We start from the raw sequence: 22,218 nt of genomic DNA, 5'->3' as shown, positions 1-22,218 counted from the left end.
CAAGTGTCACGTCCTCCTGGAAGATGAAAATTTCCTATCCAAAAAGCTTGTCCGCTCAGCAGTCCATTTCCTTTTCTCCTTGGGCCCAGGAAAGATGCTTCAGCCATGGTCTATCGGTTTGACACATGGAATGTGATGCTTGTAACCCATGTTCTGGATACTTCTGTGTGTGGTGTCTCTGAAGCACTAACTCCAGCACCAGTCCACTCCTTTTGAATCTCCCCCAAATTTTTAAATGGCCTTTTCTTAACAATCCTATCAAGGCTGTGTTTATCCCTGTTGCTTGTGCACCTTTTTCTACCACGCGTTTTCCTTTCTCTCAACTTTTCATTAATATGCTTTGATACAGCACCCTGTGGATAGCTTCGTTAGCAATGACCTTTTGTGTCTTCTCCTTCTTGTGGAGTGTGTTTTGTGCTGTACTGATTTTTTGGAATTGCAAAAAGCACCTGAGACCTACTCATATCCCACATGCAGTCACATCCATCTTGACTTCTGAAATCTCAGGAGACACTTTTATTTAGTCTTCAAAAAAGACTACAGTTTCCTTTATGTCAGATGGATAGACCTAACCAAATATGGTTTAAATCACCCAAGCTAAATGGATCTGTGAAGGTGTGGCATCGGTAATGGAGGAGTAAGTGGATGTTATTGGGGCATACAAATAGGCAAAGGAGGATATATAGTAAATTGGTGTCTCAAGGTAACAATGCATTCTGGGTTTATGGCAGCCACTATGTCAGAGATTAAAATAAATTAACTAAAAAAAAAAGAAAAAAATTATATATATATATATATATATTATTAATTTTCTTTTTTTTCCTTTTAGGAGGTATGTTTAAATGTGTATGTACATGTGTAGTAAATATAGTTAAAAAGGTGTCACTGGTGTATAACACTTGCATGTATTTACAAAATGCCAGTGTACAACTCATATTCCCATCTCTATCAATAATCATGTAAAATGAATAATTATAGGAATAATGATAATACTTCATAAATCTTATCTATACTTACATACAGCATAAGGTCTATCTCAAAATAGTAATCTCCAAGACAGGATATTTTGTTTGGTCACAGAGTTATTAGCGCACAAAGTAAAATTCCTGTCTACATTTTTTACATTTTATAAAACCTGTTCTAGACGTCATGTGTCTCTATGGAGAGATACAACAAAATGTAAATATTCGCCATATTATACATATACATTCACCCACAACAACAAGGGAGATCAATTTTTGGTGTAAAAAGTTTATAGATATGTGTTTGTAACCTTTATAATGTAAAGGGGCTAGTTGTGGGCATAGAATGGGCAGGACCAATGACCTCCACCATATTTATCATTCTTTACCTGAGTTTTCTTGGGTAAATATTTATGAAAATTTATGAAGTCATGGTTAGGAGCCAAGGTAGATTTTGGTCTAGGCATATGCACTGTTGAAGGATTCCCCTAATTTATGAGGTGTGAGGTGCCTCATCATAAACTAAGCACCAAGGGATATGAAGTCTAGAGTAAAAAATGGACTTTTTGATTTATCCTACCAATTAGAGAAACATTAATATGCTGCATCCTCATGTTGTGTGTTTATTTTTAGAAGGTTTTTTTTTATCACTGCATCATTTACTGTATATACTTGAGTATAAGCTGACCCAAGTATAAGCCGAGGCCCCTAATTTTACCGCGATAACCTCGGAAAACCTATTGACACGAGTATAAGCCAAGGGTGGGAAATGCATTGGTCAAAGCCTCCCCAGTATATAGCCTGCCGGACCCTGCCCCATAGTATATAGCCAGCACCTGCCCCCCAGTATATAGCCAGCAGCGGGGGAAGCCAGAAAGGTGAGTTTTGATAATTTTTTTTACTCGAGTATAAGCCGAGTTTGGGTTTTCAGCACATTTTTTGTGCTGAAAAACTAGGCTTATACTTGAGTATATATGGTAGATTAATAAAGATTTTTATGGTTTATCATAAAAATATGTCTATATGACTGTCTTCTTGTATTGGGGTGATCTGCATGCTTGTGGAGAAAACTGGGCTCAGGTGATTCTTCCTAATCCCTTATTTTGTAATTAAATGTTTCGTTTATGGACTGCAACAGGATTTTTAATGAATTTTTTATATGTCTGGAAACATAAAACAAAACAATGAAAAGTTAGGAAACCACACTATATTTCTCTGATGTACTGAAAGTAAACAAAGGCTTTGATTCATATATTGAATGGCCAAACCATCTTTCCCCCAGACCCTATTATGGCAAGTAACTTGCATAAAAGATTGATAGAATAGACCAATTTGGATAGTGGTGGTATGTCTGTTCTATAGCCAGAAATGAGTTTTCATTTTTTGGATAGAGTCTACCTGCACAATTATAACTTTGTTGTGCAAATCAATGTTTTGTCTCCTCACTTATCTCAACAAAAGCCTTAGGAAAAGATTTTATTCTAATTACAACAGATGGGCCCCTTAAACATCATCATCATTAAATGATGCCAAGAAAGTCCTTTAGTTGTGCTGTTTGCTTGGCAGGTCAGTTGATAATCGGACTGCCTCTGGGTGACACAGCAGTTAGCAAAACAAACTCCAAAACAAAGTGATAAAACAACTGGCTTCTACACAATAGACCTTTATGTGTGGTAGAAATTACATTTGAGGTCTATAAGAGTCAAAGACTGACATGATGGACTATAATCCAGTGGTGGTGAACCTATGGCACTGCATGGGCACCCTTGCCATCACCCCAGTGCAGGGCTCGCCAGACAGGACTCAAGGCCTCTTTCAATCACAGGCAGCCCAGGACCCTAGAAGGAAGCTACAATGATGATCCAAACTTCTTCTCCTTCTTTCTACTGTATTTGTGTCCTCAGGTGTCTATAGATGTTAAACTGCTTAAATTGTGGCATTGGCACAAAAAATGTGGGTTTTGGTTGTAGTTTGGGCACTCGGTGTCTACATATATAACTCAGAATTTAATCTAATTTTCTAACCTTGTTTATATCAAACTGAAGCCCCTATAGGTATATCCCAAGTACAATGCACAAGTGGGATATATTTATGTTTCCTATGGCGTAATGTTGCATGTGTATTAATTGCATTTGTATTAATTGATGGGATACAAAGTTAAGATAAGATAAGATAATCCTTTATTAGTCCCACAGTGGGGAAATTCACAGCGTTACAGCAGCAGAGAGGGTTCAGAGAGTGAAGCACAAACTATGACAATAATATTAGGGATAAATGAACAAAAAGAAAAGGGGGATAAAAAGACAAAAAAGAGACAAGCAATGATCGGCAGTTTGATGTTTAGTCTGTGGATGGGACTTGCAGGGACTGGTTAGGTGTGGGGCGCAGGTTACTTCTGTTTGGGCCTTGTTTGTTGAACAGCCTGATGGACAATTTGTAAAAACATTCCTAGCACATTGATCGGTCTAGAAAAGGTGACAGTTAGAGATGAGCGAGTATACTCGTCCGAGTATACTGCTCGGTCGAGTATTAGCATACTCGGACCGGCTCGTTACTCGGATGAGTATCTCGCCGGCTCGAGATCGAGCAGTAAATTAATAAAATAAATTGAATAAAAGTATTTTTATTGTAAAAAAAAAAATTACACATGTTTGCAGATGTTTTACTTGTAAGAACACATTGAAATAACACTATTCTTCACTTTCCAGGTGTTCGCGCGTGTCTCCCGCTAGATTCGGAGATGTTCGGAACATCTGGAATGTGAAGAATATTGTTCTTTCAATGTGTTCTGCACTTAAATGGTCCTGTATTCACTGTTTTTAATGTTTTAATTCTATTCTTCACTTTGCAGCTGTGCGCGCGTATCTCCGAACCTATCGGGAGACACGCGCGCACACCTGCAATGTGAAGAATAGAATTAAAACATTAAAAACAGTGAACACAGGAGCATTTAAGTGCAGAACACATTGAAAGAACACTATTCTTCACATTCCAGATGTTCGTGCACATCTCCTAACTTAGCGGGAGACACGCGCGAACACCTGCAAAGTGAAGAATAGTGTTATTTCAATGGGTTCTTACAAGTAAAACATCTGCAAACATCTGGAATTTTTTTTTTGCACTGTTCTTTTACTGTTCAGTTTTATTAAAAAAATGCTCGGGTCTCCCATTAACTTCGATGGGGCTCGTTATTTGAGACGAGCACTCGAGCATCTGGAAAAGTTTGTCTCGAATAACGAGCACCCGAGCATTTTAGTGCTCGCTCATCTCTAGTGACAGTCCATTTTTAACCATGAAACAGGTTTCCTCTCATGTTTCTTTTTTTTTATACTCTATAATAATATAAAAAAACTTTAAAGGGACTATTTCACTTGTTGTAACCTCCAACATGACTCTTTGGTTGGTCTAGAAAATAATTTCTAGATTTACACTTAAAGTCACCAATTAACTTATAAAAATTTTACTTTAACCCCTTCCAGCCGATGACCTTTTTCAATTTTGCTTTTCCGTTTTTTGCTCCTCGTCTACATCCACAACTTTTTTATTATTCCGTGTACAAAGTTTTATAAGGGCTTGTTTTCTGCATAACCAATTGTACTTTCTAGTGGATGCATTTTCCATACCATGAACTGGGGAACAGGAAAAAATGAATTTGGCGAAAAAATGCTGACATTTTCTTGTGGACTGTTTTTGCTGAGCGATCCAAATGACAAATTCCCACTTATTCTTTGGGTCTGTGCAATTTCAGGTATACTAAATTTAAAAAAATTAAAACCTTATGTAAAAAAAAGATTCCGTAATTTTGCCTTATTCGGATACCAATAACTTTTTTTTATACTTAGAAGTTAGAGTATGGATCTGTGTAAGGTGTAAATTTTTGTGGGACATGAAGACATTTTCATTTTAAAGACAAGCTTTGATCACTCTTTACAACTGCGAATAACGATTTTTGTATATTGATAGAGTTGGACTTTTGGGACGTGGCGATACCTAACATGTTTATGATTTTTATTTTTATATCAGTTGTAGGGAAAGCGAGTGATTTGAACTTTTAGACTTATTTAAAATTTTCTTTAGCCTTTTTTCTGTATTTCTAGACTTCCTAGGCTACTTTAACCCTAGGGGGTCTCATCACTTATACAGTATATTGCAACACTACAGTATACTTGCAGTATATGGTAAATTCACTGGATCTGTAAAAGAGCCTGCTGATAGCCAGCCATAGAACCCTGTGTTAGGGTACTGGCTATCATAGAAACTGGCCAACTGATGACATCAGTGTGGGCTTGACTGAATCCAAGATGGCTGCTCCCATGCGGCACCTTAACTTAAGTGCCATCATCACGTCTTATGCTAACTATGCTGCTAATAACTGCTGTTTACAGAGCGGGCTCAGTCTGGAAGCCCGTACCATACATCCTTAACCAACATGTGCCAAACAGTTATGACACATGGCGGTAAGGTTATTTCCATCCTTTTGGCCTCCATGGCAGTATTATGGAAACTAAAGATGTTTCAGCTGCCAGTGGCTTGGGTTCCTGGAGTCATTATATACCAGAATATACATAACGATATGGATTATTATTCGCTTATATTTCACTTTAGTAAATTGTAATATTATAAACCATTTCTAAACTTATTTGAAGATAATTTTATTACCAAGTGTGTTTTGTAACTAAGGAAAATATTGAGCATTTCTTTTTAAGCTGTGATGATATCAGTAGTATTGGTTTTATTTTCACCTAATGGGTAGAGTAATTTCCTCTTGCACAAGACGCTTTATATATTATAGTTATAAACAGGGAATCATTATACAATTAGCATTCCAATTATTCGGTGACAGGCTGTAATCTGGATTAAATACATTTGTAGTTGCTATATAACTAATTAAAACATATTGGAGAAGTGTAAAATCTAAGCTGTGTTCCTATGATAAGAGTCTACACCAGTGCTGCATAGAAAGGATATTACATGATATTTAAAAGGTTATTTTCAGCAAATTTAAAATAGATGTTGCTCCAGTTTAAACAATGGCCGTGGCCGTACTGTGCGCTACTTCCTGGTGTCTCCTAACACAAAAGAAATGCTTCACGATTCCTCTATGATGATTCAATGGCTGAATATATGTCTTTGCTCAGGCAGAGTCCTATGGAAGACACTTGGAAGTGGAGCAAAGAAAGGAAATAGCATTGTCTTCTATTAAGCTATGGAAAGCTCCTTTAAATAGAATTTCCAGGTACAATTGTATTTCATTGTACATAAATTGTATATACCCATGTTTCCTTCTGCTGCTAGTCTTATATCAAAAACATTCTCAATGTTACAAGCAAATGGACAAACATGATAGGGCTTTGCATTAACTGTTTTTGGCATTGAATCTTCTCTTTTTGCAAAGATGAATCCAACTAGCAAAAGCCACCCCATGGGTCTACAAGGTAGGAGAGCTGCACCAAAAATAAGATCTTTGGACCATGATATATACATATTAAATGATGTTATTACATGAATACCGTAAAACGTGAAACCTTCTGATAATCCATTAATAGTCAATCATGTTGGGTCCTAAAGAGCTAAATGTTCTTTGCTCTCTAACTCTACACAAGGTTGGACTGGTGCCATGGCAGGGGCCAAAATTTGTCCCAACAAAAGGCCACTAGCAGTGATAGTCATAGTACGTGTTACGGCTGTAACCTGCCGCTCGCGGTCTATCACTGTAGCTAGTAGCAAATAGCATGTGCAACTTATAGATGCAAATGCTATAGGCTACTAGATACAGTGACCCCATGAGTGTGACACAGCGCACATCACACCTGACCCGGCACACGCATAAACCTGCATGCTTGGCTGCGTGATGTTGTCATCATACAATGCCAAATTCCTTTTCAGTCAGTTTCACTGCTGCAGCAAGAGGATGAGGAAGCAGTGGGGATAATTTACTAAGGGTCCGTTGGATGCACTTTCATGGGGTTTCACAAATATATCCTTTTGCGCTGAATTGCCACGGGTTTTTGGCACACGCGATCGGATTTTGGCGCATCGGCACCGGCTTGCACGCAACAGAAATCGGGTGGCATGGCCGTCGGACAACCTGACGAATTTTGACAAACCGCGGAATTTAAAAAACATTTTGTGTCGCAAGATCAAGCACTCACATGTACTAGGAAGAAGCAGGAACTCCGGCGGACCTTGGCGCAGCAGCGACACAGGAAGGAACTCATAATGTGGGTCTATAATGTGAGCATAACTTACATTCATCTAAAAAATAAAATGGATAATATAGATCTACACAACTGGTGTCCATGCCTTTTCTCTGTCTATAATGTGAGCATAACTTACATTCATCTAAAAAAGAAAATGGATAATATTGATCTACACAACTGGTGTCCAAGCCTTCTCTCTGTTTTTCCCCCATGATATCTTATACAGTTGCTTTGGGAAGGGTATACACTATTATCCATGTGACTTTATACTGTAACTGACTGTTGTATTCTTAGGTGTTTAGTGTGGAGATGTGCTGCAAAGAGTTGCAGACATGTAGTAGAACATTCTGCAGCAATAAGTTACAGCAGAAGTTGTCATGTAGTCCTTAACCCAAAGGAGGAGACATTTCACCTGTGAGGTACTATGTCGCACTTCTGCATCTGATCAGAATGTCACTGGGGCACATTTCCTGAAAATAGTGCAAACTGCATTATGTAGTGCATGGCTGTGTAGAGTGCAGAGGGCATCATATTCAGGATTTGTGGCCTCAGTTCTTTATGAATCTGGCACCCTCTTCACTGCTCCGATAGAATGTACCACTTTTTTTTGGTGCACTTCTAACATGGGCCATGTGACACATTTCTGCCAGAGTTTGCATGTTAAATGTGGCACGTGGTCCTTCTGCGCACCGGAATTCCCCCTTAAGAGCAATAATTTGCACCGCATGAAGAATAGTGCACACAAACTGGTCACATGCCACACAAATGTGGCGCAGACACTTCTTAAATACATGTGCATGCAATTAGCACTGAAAATAATGTGCAAAGTCTGCCAAAAAACTGGTGCAAACACTTTAGTAATGGTAGGCCACTGACAGCTGTTAGCATATGTAATCTGATATCCAGAGTATCAGTTAGATAAGTCTACCATGTGTATGTGGTGCCATGACCCCCAGAGTGCAGGATGTTAAATTCATCAGTTATTACAAATGTTGTCAGCATTTTCTTATGGGTAACATTGGGCAAATGCCTGACCACGGCCTTAACTACCAGCAGAAAATCTGGAAACCAGGGGTAATTGCTATAACATTCCCAACATTGGGGCACATTTACTAAGGGTCTGTGGACCGCGATTCTGTCGGGTTTACTTTTTTCCCTGAATTTCCCCAGGTTTTTGGCACATGCGATCGGTTGGTGGCGCATCGGCTTGCAATGCAACACAAATCGGGGGGCGCGTGCCATTAGACAACCCGACTGATTCGGACAAACCGCAAAATTTTAAAACTAAATTGTGTCACAAGATCAAGCACTTACATGCACGGGGAAGAAAAAGGTGAACTCTGGTGGACCTTTTCGGGGAAGCGACACATGAAGGAAATTGGAGGCACGACCTTAGCGAATCGCGGCAGACGCGAATCCTCGGCGGAAACGCACAGCAAGACCTGGTAAGTAAATCTGCCCCATTATTTCCCTGACAATGTGACCCCTGTGTACAAATCAAGAGATATTCACTGGAAGACAGGAAAGAAGAACAGGATTACTTATGTTTTATTTCACTGCCCCCCAGTGCCTAGAAATTCCTAGATAATGGACTCCCCCAATATAGGTAATATTTCTATGGATCAGTAGAGTGGGCCCCTAGAATCTGACCCTGACTCTACATAAGGAAGTGCAATTGGTTTTTGACTATGTACTAGTGGCAAATAATATACTTCATTATGAGTTTCCTGGTTCATAAAAGGTCAGACAGATTATTTGGTGAACAAATTTGCTTTGAAAAGAAGCTTTTAACAAACTACAACCTGCAGGTGGTTTGCTAGGCAGTAAAATGTTACTAACGTCACTTTATCTCTTTCAACCATAATATAAAAAAGGCTGATAAAATGTGTTGCAAGTTTACTTTTAGCAATTGTCCATTAGCAAATCTGTAAAGTTTTTTTTTACCACACAATGAGGCACATTTGCTTACCCCATCCCCAAAGTTCACAGAAAGCGCATTGTCCGACTATAATGCACTGTGCCACGATTGTGCGCCTGATATCATGAATGTGTAGCTTCCCTGGTCAGGTCCTACAGAGTTCACCATCTTAGTGGTGCATGTTAGGGTTAGGGCTTGCGACACAATTCGAAAATCAAACCCCACGCTCAGTCCGAATCAATCAGACCGTCGACGGCATGCACCCACATGGAAGCCAGTGCAGCTGCGCCAAAAAAAGAGCTGCATGTCACACAACTGCAACGTGCCCACTACTTAAATACCTGTGCAAGACACTTTCCCATTAAAGATAGGGCAGTCTGAAAACAGGGCAACGCAAAGCCTAAGTAAATGTGCCCCAATATTATTTATGTAAATACCATTCCTTGTCACTACACTGTAAATTTGATTGTTTATGGGAGCATGGGGTCTGTTGGTACTCAAGCAACTATTCCATATGTCTGCTCATGGAGCGACGGGAAACAAAAGTGAGAATAGGCATGTAGGCACGTCCTGCGTATCCTGTATGTTTACGTAATGCATCTGCAACTAGAGAAAATCATAAAAATAGTAGGGAAGGAATATTAGGAGAATTGTTTGAAGGAATCTCTTCTCTAAGGACAAGTTGGCCCAGTGAGATAAGTCTCACTCACGTCATAGGAAGTTTAATGAGAAATATAGAGAATTTAAAGGTGGTTTATTTTTTAAATACCAACTTCTGCAGAGCATGGATATTTGTTATCCAAAAATAACACCAGGATTATGCCCTTAGGCCTCATGCACATGACCATATGCAGATTCTGTGATCTAGCTGCACAAACTTGGCCAGCTCATAGCTTCCATAGAGGTTTCTTAAAGCTGGTCACCATGGACAAGTATCGGGCAGACATGCCGTCAAAGATAGAGCAGCTCCTAGTTTTGATCTGATTTGCACCCTAGCTCTCAGATTCCTATTGAGAGGGGAGTTGTGAGCAGTGCCCCCCCCCCCCGTACCCTGCCATGTTAATACAAATTCTTACAACAGTGCATGGACACCAGTTATATTTATGATGACCCACTTTAAAATGAAGTTAAAATGTTCAGAAAAGCTAAAATGGGAGGAACATAAAAAAGTTACAAATAAAAATATGAAAAATGTTTTCCACTTATACCAGATATATAACATCTCTTCACTTTGACCAAGTGAAATATAAAGTTTTATACCAAACCTAAAGTGCCAGACATTTGTTTAATTATGGAGTCATAAATCTTCAGTTAACATGTACTAACGACCCAACTATGTCTGAGAAATAAAAGTAAGCAGGACATCATCTGTATTCTGTTGATTCAAGCTTCAAAGTTTCATATAGGAGTATACTAAACTAGTTACATTTTGCCTGAGATGAGTCAATTGTGCCTGTCTGCTGCAGAGCTATACATAGCAGCAGCATAGTTGAGGAGAGGTAAGTAACTGGGAGGCGGGGAGGCATATTTTGAGGAGGAATAAGCCATATTATAAGGTACAGGGGGCCAAATTATAATTAGGATGCGGAAGCCACAATATAAGGAGGAGGAAAAGGGACCACAATATAAGGAGTAGGAGAAAGGGGCCGCAACATAAGGAATAGGAGGAAAAGGGGCACAATATAGAAAGTAGGAGAAGGGGGGCACAATATAGAAAGGAGCAGAAGGAGGCCATAATATAGGGATGAGGAGGAGATTGACACTAAATAAGGAGGAGGAGAAAAAGGCCACAATATAAGGAGGAGGAAGAGTGGCAACAATGTAAGAGCTGTTTACATGAATGCAGAGCAGGGACGTTTCTGCCATCGGCCGGACAGCCAGATCGGTACTGTTATAGTTAATATAGTTCTGGCATGGTTGCTTTGCCAGCAGAGGGAACATACTTGCATTAGATTTGTATATAATACAGGAACTCCTATCCTCTGCTTTGTGTGTAGCAGATCATGTAGTGTGGGATCGTGCCACCGTACAGCACATTTACATGGGCTGCACACATTCGTGTAAAACAACCCTAAATAGAAAGTCCAGAGCAGCACAGGCCAATAGTTGATAGTTGGTGCAGTAGCCGGTGATCCCTTGGCATGGGTCCTTGATATAGGTAGTGAAGAGGCAGCACTCAATAATTTGCTGTGTGATGGAATAAAGGATCACCACTTCACTAAATATATATATATATATATATATATAAGAGAGAGAGAGAGAGACAACCAAGGGGGCATTTATACTATGAGGGGATCACTAGTGGGCGATTTAGGGTGGGTAGTGTAGTTAGGCTGTTTGGAATTCTCGCACCAGGGCAAGATCTTCTATCTTGCCCAGCCCGCAGGTATCCTGTGCCGCTGCGCAAGAAATCAAGCAAGAATAAAGAGGATCCCTCACGGCCCACAGGTAATGAGGGTATGGTCTACCCCTAAGAAAATGGTGGCAGATGTCCTTTAAAGACCATCACCCGTTGGGTGTTAATGGCGGGTACACAGACAGCCACCATACTTCTGTCAGACAGAAGACCTGGCACAGAAAGTGTGATAGGTTAAAGGGTTATAGCTCCTGTATCACCAAGAACAACAGTCCCTTCAGACCCAGGTGATGTAGGTACAAAAATAATCACAACTTCTTGCAGTGTGCCGGAAGAACTCCCCTGCAACCATCATTGTCCGCAATGTCAACCTACAGTTCTATGTGGTCCTATGTGGACACTAGAATCCTTCTGCAAGATGTTTATCTGGAGAGATGACCAGTAATATAGCCAACCTTTTAAAATAAAAGGACAAACCAAGTACACTGTCCAAAAGGAGAAGGCAGTGGTGAATGATACAACTATAGGTTTAAAGAAAAACAAAGTATTTACAGTCAACAAGACAACCCAAACTAAATTTACTGCAAAGTTTATGCAATTAGTTTTACAGGACCACAATTTAACACATCTATAGGTACATATATTGATATATGGACACATATACAGGTAACATACCAGAATATGTTTTGAATATGAGAAGAAATCAAAAGAAATTTTCACAATTGGACCATCCGCTTCATGTGTACCTAAAGCACCATCTTTTGTAAGGCTGCAGTGTTAACAATTGTTGCTCCAATAGGAGGTGTGTTTCCTATGAAAATGAAAAAAAATGTGTTTATAAAATATAGAAAATTTTTCATTTAAATCTTGTGATCATTTGATAAAAAAAATAATAAGCTAAACAGCTACATGTAAGCATATATCATGTGTACATCAGCATATGTATGTCTTTTCTGGGGCCCACAGCAATTTTTTCTTTGGGAGGGAAGCCACACTAAGAGATTAGCTGGTCTTGGAATGACAGAGATGGAGTCTAACACTTGTGGCATCCTGTAAGATAGAATCTCAATTCTTACCTGCCTCTCCCCCCCAACTCAGATACCCTTTTACAATCGTTCTAGTAGTATCTGTTGCTTCACACTGCCCCAGGCAAGGACCAGGAAACAAGAATTTTACGTCAGCAAGGTTTTAGAAACTTGCAAATGTGTGTCAGATAATATTCACATGTAGCTGTACAGTGGTGGACTCCAAGAGCAGATTTTACTGGTGGCCCCTAAGCATCTTATCCCAACACTGGGTTACATTTTGGGTCAAACCACCCTAATAATATATTAAAGTGGCTGTATACCCATTTAATCTGCTGCTCTACTGCGGAGTAGGAATATCTAGTGCAAACCCCTTCAGTTGTCAAGTGAAGAAATATATAGGAAAGCTCTATCGTCTGTGATTATCTTATTTAAATGGAGACTCATTCAAGAAATCTCACATTACAATCAGGAAGAAAAATGATCGTTTTTAATAGATAACAATAGTGTTTGCTTAAAGTTTCTCAACTGGAAATAACAGTCAATTATTATGCAGTATGTAATTAACGTACAAGTCATTACCAATAGGTCCACATTTTAGTGTAACATTAGCCAATACAAGCTAATAAACCCCTACAAGAATAAAAACAGAATATTACAGAATATGGGGCAAGCACATTTTTCAGATCAGAGGAAGGTACATTTGCTTTATGAAAGGGGTTCCTATCAGTGGAGTAATGATCGCGGTCGCAGCAGGTGCAACCATGACCGGGCTCGGCAATGGTCAGGGGCTCGCAGTCCGAGGCGTAACAGCAGCTGTAGCTGCATGGCACAGAGGCCTGCCTTCTCCAACTGCGTCCGCTTGCCCTACACATCCTATCCGCGGCCGGCCCATCCCATCTGGGTCCGACAATGTCAACTGTTGCCGCCCATCCGACCTTCCCACCAAGACCATGCGCCCGCCAAGCCGCCCTCCCTCCTGCTGGCACAGCAGGCCAACCCTCCCTCCTGCTCGTCGGCACAGGCGACCAACCTTCCCTACAGCCCAGCGGCAAAGCTGGCCACTCTGTGTTCCCTGTGAGTGTGCCCTGTGAATGTATGAATATGCTGTGTGAGTGTATGTGCAGTGTATGTGCTGTGTGGGTGTATGTGCTGTGTAGGTGTATAAGCTGTGTAAGTGTATATGCTATGTTGTGTATATGCTGTGTGTGTGTGTGTGTGCTGTGAGTGTGTGTGCTGTGAGTGTGTGAATGTGCTGTGTGAGTGTATATTCTGTTTGTGTATGGTGTGTGCCCTGTGAGTGTATGTGCTGTATATGTATAATGTGTATATGCTGTATATATTGTACATACGTGTATATGTTTTATTTATACGCAGCATGTCTGTATATACTGTATGTGTTTATATGCTGTATGTATGTGTGTACATAAACATGTGGGTATAAGTATATACATGTATGTATGTGTGTACAAGTATAGACATGTGTGTATATGAAAGTGTATAAATGTGTGCTTCCATCACTATACCTTTATACCAACTAAAAAGGTATAACATGATTTTTTCTATTACATTTACACACTGCTTTATTGTTTTTGTACCTATTATTTTACTGCAGAATAGATCTGTAAGTTACAGAAATAAGGGACAATAGAAGGCTACAGCCAAGTTTTATGACTGAAAACTTTCCACTTAAAAATACTTCACAAAATTTTGCTGAAGTGTAAATTCTTAAGCCAAGTTATTTTAATGTTTATGAAGGCCATGAACCAGAAATAACTACAGGTGAGGAGTGCATAGCTTTGGTATTGAACTGACTTTCTGAAGCAATATTACCATCTAATCATTGTAAACCCCAAAAGACTCTGACATATTGTGTCATTTAATGGTTGTTAAAGTCAGTGCCCATAAAACCATCTTCGCAGAGGAATCTAATGCCAGTGGCACATGACCTTGGTAAGTCCTTAAAAAACAGTCAAAGTGGTGGCTGGATTTGAAGGACCATCCAACGAGCAGCAGACATGGGGTCTGGTGAGTTGGTACTAAAAACTACTAGTTCAGTTAAAAGTAATACCTCTGTTGATAAAGCCACAGACTAGCTGTTTATAGTTTAGTCATACTAGAGTTACGTGGAGTCCACGGACCTTACCGTTGTGTTATGACCATTGTTTATGTTTGACTCTTTTCCCTTGAGTTGTGATATGATACACGGTGGCACACTGCTGCACGGTGGCTTGCTGGTGGAAGGGGAGCCACTTGTTTTTTTTTTTTTAATGATGGCGATTAGAGATGAGTGAGTATACTCGTCCGAGCTTGATGCTCGTTCGAGTATTAAGGTACTTGAAACGGCTCGTTGCTCGGACGAGTATTTCCCCTGCTCGAGATCGAGCATTTAATTAAAAAAACACAATGAAGAACAGTGAAGAATAGAATAAAAACAGTGAACACAGGATCATTTAAGTGAAGAACACAGTGAAAAACACAGTGAAGAATAGATTACAGATGTTCGGCACATCTGCTTACTTGTCGGGTGATACGCGCGGAAATGTGCGAACAAAATAGTATCTGAAGAACAATATATATGTGTGAAGAACACATTGAAGAACGCGGTGAGCAGGACAGAGACACCGGGAAGCAGCACAGAGACATCGGGGGAACAGCAGCACGGAGACACCGGGGAGCAGCAGCACAGAGACATCGGGGGCACAGCAGCACGGAGACATCGGGGGCACAGCAGCACGGAGACATCGGGGGCACAGCAGCACGGAGACATCGGGGGCACAGCAGCACGGAGACATCGTGGGCACAGCAGCACGGAGACATCGTGGTCACAGCAGCACGGAGACATCGTGGGCACGGCAGCATGGAGACATGGGGGCACAGCTGCACGGAGACATCATGGGCACGGCAGCACGGAGACATCGTGGGCACGGCAGCACGGAGACATCGTGGGCACGGCAGCACGGAGACATCGTGGGCACAGCAGCACGGAGACATCGTGGTCACAGCAGCACGGAGACATCGTAGTCACAGCAGCACGGAGACATCGGGGGCACAGCAGCACGGAGACATCGGGGGCACAGCAGCACGGAGACATGGTGGGCACTGCAGCACGGAGACATGGTGGGCACAGCAGCACGGAGACATGGTGGGCACAGCAGCACGGAGACATGGTGGGCACAGCAGCACAGAGACATCGTGGGCACAGCAGCACGGAGACATGGTGGGCACAGCAGCACAGAGACATCGTGGGCACAGCAGCACGGAGACATCGTGGTCACAGCAGCACGGAGACATCGTAGTCACAGCAGCACGGAGACATCGGGGGCACAGCAGCACGGAGACATGGGGGCACAGCAGCACGGAGACATGGTGGGCACTGCAGCACGGAGACATGGTGGGCACAGCAGCAAGGAGACATGGTGGGCACAGCAGCACGGAGACATGGTGGGCACAGCAGCACAGAGACATCGTGGGCACAGCAGCACGGAGACATCGTGGGCACAGCAGCATGGAGACATCGTGGTCACAGCAGCACGGAGACATCGTGGGCACAGCAGCACGGAGACATGGGGGCACAGCTGCACGGAGACATCATGGGCACGGCAGCACGGAGACATCGTGGGCACAGCAGCACGGAGACATCGTGGGCACAGCAGCACGGAGACATCGTGGGCACAGCAGCACGGAGACATCGTGGGCACAGCAGCATGGAGACATGTGGGCACAGCAGCATGGAGACATGGGGGCACAGCAGCACGGAGACATGGGGGCACAGCAGCACGGAGACATGGGGGCACAGCAGCACGGAGACATCGTGGGCACAGCAGCACAGAGACATTGTGGGCACAGCAGCACTTGTTTTTTTTTTTTTAATGATGGCGATTAGAGATGAGCGAGTATACTCGTCCGAGCTTGATGCTCGTTCGAGTATTAAGGTACTTGAAACGGCTCGTTGCTCGGACGAGTATTTCCCCTGCTCGAGATCGAGCATTTAATTAAAAAAACACAATGAAGAACAGTGAAGAATAGAATAAAAACAGTGAACACAGGATCATTTAAGTGAAGAACACAGTGAAAAACACAGTGAAGAATAGATTACAGATGTTCGGCACATCTGCTTACTTGTCGGGTGATACGCGCGGAAATGTGCGAACAAAATAGTATCTGAAGAACAATATATATGTGTGAAGAACACATTGAAGAACGCGGTGAGCAGGACAGAGACACCGGGAAGCAGCACAGAGACATCGGGGGAACAGCAGCACAGAGACATCGGGGGCACAGCAGCACGGAGACATCGGGGGCACAGCAGCACGGAGACATCGGGGGCACAGCAGCACGGAGACATCGGGGGCACAGCAGCACGGAGACATCGGGGGCACAGCAGCACGGAGACATCATGGGCACAGCAGCACGGAGACATCGTGGTCACAGCAGCACGGAGACATCGTGGTCACAGCAGCACGGAGACATCGTGGGCACGGCAGCATGGAGACATGGGGGCACAGCTGCACGGAGACATCATGGGCACGGCAGCACGGAGACATCGTGGGCACGGCAGCACGGAGACATCGTGGGCACGGCAGCACGGAGACATCGTGGGCACGGCAGCACGGAGACATCGTGGGCACAGCAGCACGGAGACATCGTGGGCACAGCAGCACGGAGACATCGTGGGCACAGCAGCATGGAGACATGTGGGCACAGCAGCACGGAGACATGGGGGCACAGCAGCACGGAGACATGGGGGCACAGCAGCACGGAGACATGGGGGCACAGCAGCACGGAGACATGGGGGCACAGCAGCACGGAGACATCGTGGGCACAGCAGCACAGAGACATCGTGGGCACAGCAGCACAGAGACATCGTGGGCACAGCAGCACAGAGACATCATGGGCACAGCTGCACGGAGACATCGTGGGCACGGCAGCACAGAGACATCGTGGGCACGGCAGCACAGAGACATCGTGGGCACGGCAGCACAGAGACATCGTGGGCACAGCAGCACGGAGACATCGGGGAGACTTCAGTGGTAGAAGAGGAGCGGATCCCGGTACAGCGTATCTCCCGACAAGTAAGCAGATGTGCTGAACATCTGCAATCTATTCTTCACTGTGTTTTTCACCTAAATGATCCTGTTCACTGTTTTTATTCTATTTTTCACTGTTCTTTACATCTGCTAACTTGTCAGGAGATAATATACGCGCGGAACAGTGAAGAATAGATTGCAGATGTTTGCATACATCTGCTAACTTATCAGAAGACATTCTTTTTCAATTAAATAACACATTTTATTCCCGAACCATGGTCCCTTTGAAAAATGCTCGAGTCTCCCATTGACTTCAATGGGGCTCGTTATTCGAGACGAGCACTCGAGCATTAGGAAAAGTTTGTCTCGAATAACGAGCACTCGAGCATTTTAGTGCTCGCTCATCTCTAATGGCGATATATAATGTATGCATTAGGTGCTGATATCATAGCTCTACTAGGTTTACTAAGTATTAGCAGTCTTCCAGGTTGTGTGGCATAGCCTTCAAAGAAAATAACTGTTTAAAGGAAACCTTTGCGGCCAAGGCTACTCTAGGCACCGAGTAGCTGATGCACAGGCTCCCCTGTGTGTCCATGAGCCTGCATGGGCCATGCTGTTGCCTTCACAGGTGGCATAGGCGCACAGGGGATGGTTCTGCAGGGGATACCCTGTGGGGGGGTAGAGTAGGCTTAACTGCAATATAACTACAATTATGATGATATCTCATTTATATAGTTCATTCTATATTTTTACAATTTGGCTGAGGAAAAACTAATATAGAGAAAATGTCATATGTTTTAGTATCTCCATCTGTTTGGAGACATAACTTTGGTAACTTTCATTTGACAAAGCTGGTTTAGGGCTTATTTTTTAGTTGTTATTTTCAATGGTACCATTTTGGCTTTTTTTGATGGCGACTTTTTGAAACAATTTTGTGAAGTTTTTCTAGGTTGGGTTCCAGGATTATTAAAATTACAGATTAGGGCAGAGGCAGGCTGGAGGAATCTACCATCTACCAGATATACTTCTGATGGTAGATTCTTCATGGAAGGTTTCCTTTAAGGAGTTAAAATAGATCTCAAGGTCATATAGCCACTGATTAAAAATGCTCCCATTCTCAGCCTGCACAATCACTAACTACCCATTATGACCCATTAAGACACTTTAAAACATGACTGTAGTTGAGAGCCCACCCTACATTACCCCAACAATATTTCAGGTTTAATACCTAACTCAGTGAAAAATGCCTCAATCTCTGTTGCCTTAGATACAATTTTATGACATGTTAGTGTCGTAAATATATCTCTCCATCAATTTCATTTATTGTATCTAGTATAATTATGAAAGTATTGATTTATCATATACATTTTTTTTTATTTGCGATAGACATCTGATTGAGAAAAGGTTATCAAGTTCATTTTATCTAAAGAAGATTATTACTCAAGTCAGGAGGTGCATGGAAAAATTTCCCAGAGGTGATCGTTTTTAATCTATCCCACATCCAACTACTATTCCGCATCGATCACTCTCCAACACAGATAACATTTGGTCCATTTCACAATGTAAAATGTAATCAGACTTAGAGGCGCTCACAGAATTTGGAAATATACAGATATTAGTCCTGGCACACTTACTTTGATCTTAGGTTTAAAATGAGAATTGCAAAAAGAACAAAGGAATAAAAAGCTTGTTTCTCAAAAGGTTTCTTCTTAATCAGAAACTATAAACCAGAAAGGGTGAACAGGTTAAATGAATAGGTGGCAACAGGCAGCCGGAGCATACAAATGAGACACAACTCATGAATCCGAAAAGGTTAGAATTTCCAATTATTTCCTTTCTAAGAAAATTCATCATGAAGCCAGCTCAAAAATAACATTAAACACAAATCAAGAGTGATTTTTATTTTAAGACACCGTTTTATATATACTGGTGGTCACTTTTTTATCCCCAACAGACAATTTAAATAGTTACTCTTTTTTGTACTAAGATTTAACCTTATCCCTCCACAAGATAGATGATAAATGTCTCAATAGTTGGGACTCTCCACAGCGACCCTACCATTTCTGATTACAGGAGTCCCCTGTCTAAAAGAAGAGTCAAATCATGATGCAATACTCTGCACTTAGAGATTAAAAGCATCTATATTTAGTTCAGTAGTGTGGTTTTCAGGGGCTAATTCTTCCAGCTGTGATGTTGACCCAGCAATGCCGAGCAGACATAGTGAATTTGAAACCTGCCTTGTGTTGGTGTAATAACTCTAACATCTAACCTATTATAATAGTTTATTTTATTGATATGCCAATTAGCTGAAGAGACTACAGGGGTATGGAGTAGCCTCTGTGAGCTGAAAGTCTGGGGTTACTCTACGCCCCAAGTAGCCCCCCCCCCGGCATATCCATGCTGTATGTGAATGCAGCTTCATGGCCCATGCAGACACAGTGGCTTCGCCTTCACCGGCAAGCTCTAAAGATGCACAGAAGCTCCTGTTCCCCAGCTGGCTTCACCCAGCACCACCAGCCACTATGTCTGCACTGGCTGTGTGTCTGCGTTCATAAGTATCATGGACACACAGGGGGGCAACTCTGCAGAGGCTACTGAGGGAACGGTGTAGCCTTAGTGCCGTAGCTCACAGAAGTGTGATTATTTTTCAGATGACTAACTATATGGCTACCAAATTGAGTTGGTATTTGGCCAATATTGAAATAAGACCACCTATGCTGTTATTGAAAGTTGTGGCCACAGTTTCAATAAAACCTCAAATATACAAAACTGGTCACTTTGTCCCAAGTGTAAAATGTCCACAATATATATCATGCTACTTATATGTAGAATGCATGTAGCCCTATGTACATATTATGTCTTTCGTGGGCATGGGGAACATAAACAACATTATACAACACATACAATGACCAATGTATTTGGTTTAAAGCCCCTCTCTTACTCCTATTGCAGGCATTAACTCTTTAAATTCCACTGGCAAAGTAGCCAGCGGTATTTAAAATCTTAGTGGCCGCACTTTCTGGAACTAAACTGCTGGAAGCACAGTATGTCACCAGGTTTGGAAGAGTTGTTGCTCCCTAGTGTCGTGGTAAGTGCTGACTCATGCGCACTCGCAGTAGCATAAATGTCAATGCCAACTTTGCCAGTGCGGTTTAAACAGTCAACACACACAGTTGGGATCAGTGGCCACATACATTGTGGATTAACTGGTTGGGGCTTAGGTTCAGAAATTTGGGTTTGGCTTAACTCGCCTGAATCCTAATTTTAACAGGTCCTCACATCACTAGTTTTGACCTGCTGCCCTTCACTAAAACATGGATCAAACAGGATGACTCTATTTCCTCTGCTATTCTTTCCTAAGATGGCCCTCATTCCCATTATCTCATATGACTGTATTTATACTCTAATGTCTTATTCTGTTTGTATATGATTTAAGTGATTTATATTATTACTATTAATGGAATAGGAATATCTCTTGATTTGTCAACATTGTACAAGTACAAAGTACAGTCAGTTAGCAGAGTTTCTGTAACACTATTAACTAGTGCACTATTAACATGCTGAGCCACATTGAGAAGGATGAATTAAAGCCTATAGTAGTGTATGGATAATCAGGTCATAGGATTATGTAGATAATCTGTGTTATCCTGTGACAGATTCCTGATAAGCATAGCTATATATAGTTCAATGAATTTTATATGTGCTTACTTTAGATTTCAAATTCAGATTGTATACTAATGTAGATAGCCATTTATTAACCACAGTATATACACACCTGGGATTCTGGGTCATGGATTGATTTAAAATTATAAGACATTAACATAGTTCTGCTATATCCTACAAATAGGAGATTATGCAAACCTTACAAATTGTCAGTTTTATCAATCAATCATTCAAACAATGTTTCAATGGTAATTATAAAATATGTCGAGAAAAAGGAGGATACATTTGCAACAGTGAATCAGCCAATTTATGATCGGCTCTTTACTAGAGATGAGCGAACATACTCGTCCGAGCTTGATGCTCGATCGAGCATTAGCGTACTCGTAACTGCTCGTTACTCGGACGAGTATTTCGCCCGCTCGAGAAAATGGCAGCTCCCGCCGTTTTGCTTTTTGGCGGCCAGAAACAGAGCCAATCACAAGCCAGGAGACTCTGCACTCCACCCAGCATGATGTGGTACCCTTACACGTAGATAGCAGTGGTTGGCTGGCCAGATCAGGTGACCCTGGGATAGACTAGCCGCTGCCCGCGCTGCTCGGATCATTCTCTGTCTGGATGCCGCTAGGGAGAGAGCTGCTGCTGCTCAGGGAAAGCGTTAGGGTGTTCTATTAGCTTACTGTTAGGCAGGAGTGATTCTTAAAGAACCCAACAGCCCTTCTTAGGGCTACAATAACGTTATAATTTTTTTTTTTTTTTATTTGCAGCTAGTACCATATTGTGAGGAATTAGCAGGGGGACTTGCTACCGTTGTGTTTAGCTCTTAGTGACACACATATCCACCTCAAACACCAAAGTGGGAAAATTTATTAGGGGTTTGAGTAGAATTAGGCACAGTCTGCCAGTTTCTTTTTATTTTACGTTTATTTTGTTTAATAACTCAGCGTCATCTCATCTGGCATAGTAGTGTGCTGTAATACTTGGCTAGAAAATAGCCATAGGAGAATCCAAACGGCTTACGCCTACAGTAGCGTTATATATATTTGATTTCTGGTTGATCTGCTGGT

The 22,218-nt window shown here is 41.9% G+C and overlaps 1 protein-coding gene across 4 annotated transcripts in view; it reads right to left on the bottom strand.

Moving 5' to 3' along the window:
- ATP10B (ATPase phospholipid transporting 10B (putative)) overlaps window positions 1–22,218 on the bottom strand; it is a 326,471-nt gene that overhangs the window by 130,250 nt on the left and 174,003 nt on the right. For 2 of the 4 annotated variants that reach the window (XM_072145901.1, XM_072145902.1), the window contains exon 2: window positions 12,112–12,247. The exons of the other annotated variants lie outside the window; for them this stretch is intronic. The gene's annotated coding sequence lies outside the window, so the exon portion shown is untranslated. The remainder of the gene's footprint in view (window positions 1–12,111; window positions 12,248–22,218) is intronic. 4 annotated transcript variants of the gene reach the window in all.

The sequence above is a fragment of the Engystomops pustulosus genome, chromosome 4 (assembly GCF_040894005.1).
Source record: "Engystomops pustulosus chromosome 4, aEngPut4.maternal, whole genome shotgun sequence".
NCBI classification, from domain to species: Eukaryota; Metazoa; Chordata; class Amphibia; order Anura; family Leptodactylidae; genus Engystomops; species Engystomops pustulosus.
The sequence above is the reverse complement of the archived record's forward strand: the minus strand, read 5'-3'. Positions and strand labels throughout refer to the sequence as shown.